This window comes from Jaculus jaculus, chromosome 5 (genome assembly GCF_020740685.1).
Source record: "Jaculus jaculus isolate mJacJac1 chromosome 5, mJacJac1.mat.Y.cur, whole genome shotgun sequence".
In the NCBI taxonomy this organism is placed as follows: domain Eukaryota; kingdom Metazoa; phylum Chordata; class Mammalia; order Rodentia; family Dipodidae; genus Jaculus; species Jaculus jaculus.
The window spans coordinates 11,804,176-11,810,450 of NC_059106.1; the positions used below are offsets into that span (position 1 = coordinate 11,804,176).

The 6,275-nt window shown below is 51.0% G+C and overlaps 1 pseudogene; it reads right to left on the minus strand.

The window, feature by feature from the left end:
• Window positions 1-3,818: 3,818 nt before the first annotated feature.
• On the minus strand, window positions 3,819-5,593 carry LOC123460748 (annotated as a pseudogene).
• Between the last annotated feature and the right edge of the window lie 682 nt (window positions 5,594-6,275).

The following is a 6,275-nucleotide window of genomic DNA, read 5'->3' on the forward strand; positions in this document are numbered from 1 at the left end:
AAGACAGCTTCCCCGTAAAGGACTTGTCATTCCCCTGGGGAGATTAGGCAGTAATTCCCCATTAATTTCCAATTACTCACCTCAGCTCTTGTTTGGACGAAGGTTGGCAATGGACAAATAAGTGAATGGACAGGTGTCTGGTGTATCTTTCTCCTGCCTCAGAGAGACGCTGCTTCCTTGGGCCTTGGGTTGGTGTGTCTGAATTCCAGCTGCTCAGGGTTCTGAGATAGGAGAATAACAAATTCAAGGCCAGCCTGGGCAACTTAGTGAGACCCTGTCTTTCTCTGTCTTTTTTTTTTTTATTAATTTATTCTTTTTTGAGGTAGGGTCTCACACTAGCCCAGGCTGACCTGGAATTCACTATGCAGTTTCAGGGTGACCTTGAACTCATGCGGTCTTCCCAAGTGCTGGGATTAAAGGCGTGCACCACCACGCCTAGCTGAGACCCTGTCTCTTAATAAAAAGAATGCTGGGGATGTGGCTCAGTGGCTGGGCAATTGCCCAGCATGTGTGATGGATGCCCTATGTCACAAGAAACCTTTTCACTGCGGTGATATGAGCACGCATCTTCTCCCCCAGATTGGTACAGATGACAGGGCAGTCACACCAAAACCAGTTTGGGTGAGCCAGTGAGTTTGCTGAGGTTATTTGGAGGAGCATGGGTGACTGACGGGCAGCTGCCTCTCCACAAAGTGCTCATGGAGGCTGCATCGTGGAGCCCTCTAAGCAGCCTCACGGCCAGGAAGCCTCATCCCACCCTGAATGGAGACCTCACCACTGCTACTTACGTGGCGCTGCCGATGTCACAGTTATTCTCACGGACGCTCTTCCCTCGGCTTCAGGGTGAGGGCTTCCTTATAGAGCAGGGTGACCCCCGAGGCAGCTGCTCCATGAAGTCTCGTCCCATCCTGGATGGAGACCTCAGGGAGCTGCGTCGCGGTGTTCCACTTCTAGCTAAGCTTCTACCTCCTGTATGATCTAGCTTTCACTTGCACTTGTGGGCAGGTGGGAACAACTTCTGTAGCTTGCGGCGAGGGCCTCGTGACCTCCCTTCCTCCATCTACTAGGAGCTGTCAGTAACTGCACTGCCATTCCCATAGACGCTGGATCACTGAGATGTTCTGCTCCAAGTTGCCAATGGCTACTGGACCAACACATTCTTTATCCCAAGACGGCTTCATGTGAGGCCCAGAGGAAAAACGCCATACAACACCCTAGGATCGACTTCAAGTACAGAGGAAGAAAGGAAGGAAGGAAAGGAGAAGGGGAGGGATGGAGGGAGGGCAGGAAGGAAGGAAGAAACTCAGTCCCTTTATTGCCAGGAATGCCCCTAATGCCACTTCAGTTATGGCCTTGGGTCCTATCCAGAGCCTTTCTGACTCCCAGCATGGCAGGGCTCTCTCGCACACAGGCCGGGTTGCGGGCCTGGCAAAGGTAACGGTGCTTCCTTCTTCAGAAGCCAGGCCTTCTGTCTGCTCTCGGTTCTCTGCATGTCCTCCCACGTCGTTGCGACTCCCTTGTTCCTGGGGTTCAGGAGTTCTCCCTCTCTAAGACCTACCATGCAAGAGGCATGAGCTGGATGCCAGCCATGCCACCCATCCTGCAGCTGTTGTTTGGAGTAGCTCTGGTTCACCAGCTGGAGAATTGCTCTAACTAGTGTGCTGCACAGTCCAGACCTAGCTTAATCAAATGCCAGCCCTCTGCACCCACTGCTTCTCTCATTGATCCACGCAGTTCACTTCCCAGGTGCCACCGTCTACGAGGCCCAGACAAAGGTAGTTACGCTTGGCCCTGTCTTAGCCCTGACTACACTGTGTTACTATCGACCATGTTAGTGGATGTTTTGCCATTTCATGCAGACCAGTCAGACTTCCAACATGTCTCCAAACAGAAGCCGGATCTTGGTGATGGTGAAAAAGAAGGGCTCCTCTCATTTAACTTTTGAGAATCATTATATTTTTAAAAAAAACATGTGTGTGCATGCATGTGTGCATGCACATCTGTACATGTTCTTCCATGTGGAGGTCAGGGGACAACCTCAGGTGTCAATCTCAGGTGCCGGCCTCTTTTTCTTTTTTTGTAAGAACTCCAAATCCATGTGCCCCCATGTTCATCTGGCTTACATGGATACTGGGGAATTGAACCTGGGTCCTTCGACTTCACAGGCAAGTGCCTTAACTGCTAAGCCATCTTTCCACCCTGTTCTCTTTTTTTAATGTAGGGTCTCTTACTGGTCTGGAGATCACTAAGTGAATAGACTGGCTGACCAGGGAGCCCCAGGGAGTCTCCTGTATCCACCTCCCCAGTGCAGAGATTACAAGCCTACATCACCATGACTTGTTATTTTATTTATTAACTTCTTTGCACATGTGTGTGCATGCACATGTGTGTGCAACATCAGGGCCTCTTGCCTCTGCAAACACCAGATGCTGTTAGTGCCATTTTTTGTGTTTGTGTCAGATTATGTGGGTGTTGGGGAATTGGATCCAGGCTGGCAGGCTTTGCAAGTAAATACCTTTAATGACCGAGCCATCTCCCCACCCTCCAAGGTTTTTTGTTTTTCTAAGGAAACATGGGTTCTGGGGATGGAACTCAGGTCCTCATGCTTGCAAGGTAAGCACCTCACCAACTGAGCCGTCTTCCCAGCCCTTGTTCTTATTGGTTGGCCAGGGAGGAGAAGGGCTATTTTTGAGACAGAGTTTTACTATGGAACTCAGACCAGTTTCAAACTTACAGCAATCCTCCTGCCTCAGCCTCCCAAGGCATGTGCCACCTTGTCCAGCTGAGTATTATTTTCTGGTTGTTTGCTCTGTTGGGAAATTTCCCAGCATTTATAAACAATGAGAAACTAACCTGGAAGCAGATGAACAGGACAAGCCTAACAGAGATGACGTGGCCTTTAAAACATTTCATTCTGCAGCCCAAGAATACAACTCATGAATCTTTTCTCATGCCTTTATTATAGTACATAAATTATGATATTTTAGTGGAAGCCCAGTAAAGCCAGAAGTCAGTTGCCTTTTAAAAAAATTTTTTTTGTTGTTTTCTATTATAAAAATTTATCAAAAGAATCACTTGAGGTTTTTTATAAGGATTGGCTCAACAAGGTAAGAGTATTAAAACAATTTAAAACTTTAAATTCCATTGAATCCTACCACATAGAACTTAAATTAAGTAAATCCTCCATTACTCTAGGTAAGAGACAGCTTTAGAGACAGAAAAGTTATTTCCAAGCTCTACTCTTACCTACTTTATAACCCCAAAGGGATCTAAGCCTCCCCTGAAAGGCAGCAGGCAGTAAGACACCCCAACAGCCAAGGCAGATTGAGCCAGAAAGATGACATGTAATGTGAGCACACAGCTCAGTGCCCATTCTCTTTCTCTTTTCTTTCTCTCTCTCTCTTTTTGGAGATAGGGCTTCTCCACATAGTGCAGGCTGGCCTTGAACTTTGGATCTTCCTCCATCAGCCTTCTGAGTGCTGACCTCATAGACCTGGGCCACCACACATGGCTTAAACCAGGACCAAAAACCAAAATGAGACCAACCAGGCACAGCGGTGCACACCTCTAGTCCCAGCTACTCAGGAGGCCGAGGAAGAACTGCTTGAGCTCAGGAGTTTAAGGCCAGCGCTGACCACACAGGGCCCCTCTGCCCTCCTAAAAGAGAGGCACACATGCTGGTGCATGCATTAAATCCCAGCACTTGGGAGGCAGAGGTAGGAGGCTCTTCATGAGTTCAAGGCCGTCCTGAGACTACATAGTGAATTCCAGGTCAGCCTGGGCTAGAGTGAGACCCTATCTCGACAACCCCCCCCCCCCAACAAAAAAGAGGCATACAAGCACCCTAGTGGTAAGGCAGTGTGGGGAATTACATCTCCTGGCATGTCCTTCACTTTGAAAGTCAAAAAGCTTGGCTGGCACAAAGCACCCAAGGACCTGTGGCCAGCACCATTTAGGAAGTAAGTCAAGTCAGCAGTCTAAGGATGGGGTCTCCCCAGCCTCTTGTCAAGGGGCTGAACCCAGGGCTTCCTCATGCTAGGAAAGCATCCCACCGCTGAACTGCACTCCCCACCCTAACTCTACATTTTATTTCAAACAGGACCCACTGGCTTTGAACTCATTCTGTGGCCCAAGCAGGCCTTGAACTTGGGACCTCCTACTCAACCACTCCATTATTTAGTATCTGGGATGTAGTCTGTGCCACAGGCTGGCCTAAGGCTTCCCAGTTCCATGGGACATTTAACCAGACAGGAAACGCGATGGCAGAGATGAAACTTCAATGGGTATTACGTCTGAGGTCAGCCTCGCCCCCGGCAAGCCGAGCTCCCGGAGGCTGAAGCTGGCAGGCCTGTGCACTGCTCTGCCACCTCCGTCTCTTAGGGCTGCTTATTTTGGGGAGATTCTGGGCCAGATGCTTCTCCTACTCGACTTCAACCACTTTGTACAGCTCCGTGGTGGCTTGAGCATCTTCCACACAGGAATGACCACTTTTTCCAGCCTGGATGTCCCGGTTCAGCAGCTTCTTGGTGAGATGCTTCAGTGACATGGTGGCGTTCTCTAGGCACTCGGCCTTCTGGTTGAGGAGGGGGATTCGGGAGGTGTCTCGGGTGAGAGACTTGGGGTGGAAGTACTGTAGGGCTTTGAAGTCATTGTGGATGGCATGCCCCACCACTACCTTCCCGGAGAGTATCTTCAAGATCTGGACCCGAGCAGTCTTAAAGGGTGTGGCCTTCACCATGTGACACTTGCGGATGCCACTCTATGTGGTCCGGTAGTCTACGATATGACAGGGGGGCCGGATGTACTCATCGTAAAGCACCTCACCACTGTAGTTGACGATGCTGCACCTAGCCAAAGAACTAACCCGCCCCTTGGGTCCTGTGCCCACCATCTCACAGTCAGTTGCCACCATCTTCCCTGGCAAGTTCTGAGGCGCTTTGGAACGCTTGCTCTCTGAGTGAGTCTGGGTGGCACTCTTCTCAGGGGGCTTCTTTTTGGGGCGGGGTGGGCGGTGCTTCATCTTTGGAAGTGCACTCTGAAACTCGCTCAGCAAATCGATTTTAGCTACAACAGAATCCGCCTTCTGTAAAGGAGCGGGGGGGTCAGCCAAGTCACTGCCGCTTTCTTGGTCACAGACTTCTCCGACCCGCCGGAAGCAGCTGCCTTCTTCTTTGGTGGCTGGGAAGAGGTCTTACAAGTGCCATTCACCTTGGGTGTCTCCACTTTCTTGGAAGGTTCTGAATGCAACTTCGACACCTTGCTAGGGGGCTGGTTCTTCTTATTTAGAAGACCCTTCTGTTCCAGCAATCGTCGTCTCTTGACAAAACGTTGATGCTTGGCATTTCCTTCGAATGTCTTTTTGGGAGGTGCCCCAAAATCCAGGTTCAGAAGTATGGTAGACATGAGGGCGTTGGGTGACAGGACAGCAGTAGAGAAAGTTGAGTTATGAGTGGTAAAAGGCCGAGGGACTCATTCTTTGTGGAATCCCTCAGTCCAACATGTGGAGGTCCGCAGTAAGCCTTGGGGACAAGAGTGATCCTGGCACCTGCACCCATAGGCCTCCGGCTAGGGCCGCGCTATGGTCGCAAGCGTGCGGAGCCGGACGTGGTGAGCGGCGCACGCCGCCGCAGCAGCCGGGGCCGGCGGGACCGCGTCGGGGGTCTCCGCGCGCGCGCCCGGCCTCGGGCAGCGAGGTCAGCCACCCGGGGTGCGACGGCGGCGGCGGGATGCGCTCCCCGGCCCCCCGGGCCCCGTGCAGGTACAACGCGAAGACGGGGATACGCCGCGCCACAGCGGAAGCGTCGCGCACCGGAACCGCGACCCCAACTTCTAAAATTATTTTAAAAAAAATTTTTGTTTATTTGCGGGAGAGGGAGAGAGAATGGACGCTCCAGGGTGGAACTCCAGATGCCTGTGCCACCTTGTGCATCTAGTTTTACATGCATCCTGGGGAATCAAACTCTGGTCCTTAGACTTTACAGGCAAGCCCCTTAACCACTGAGCCATCTCTCCAGCCCCCAGTTACCTTTTTGAAGCTTCCCATAGACAGTTTATTTAAATAATTCTCTGGAGTATCAACACCTTGGGGTAAACACTTTTGTTCATGAAGTAAGAATAGTGCCCCTGAGGTAAGGTGGTATGAGACAATGTTATTAAATACACAGAGTGGGCTGGAGAGATGGCTTAGCGGTTAAGCGCTTGCCTGTGAAGCCTAAGGACCCCGGTTCAAGGCTCGGTTCCCCAGGTCCCACGTTAGCCAGATGCACAAGGGGGCG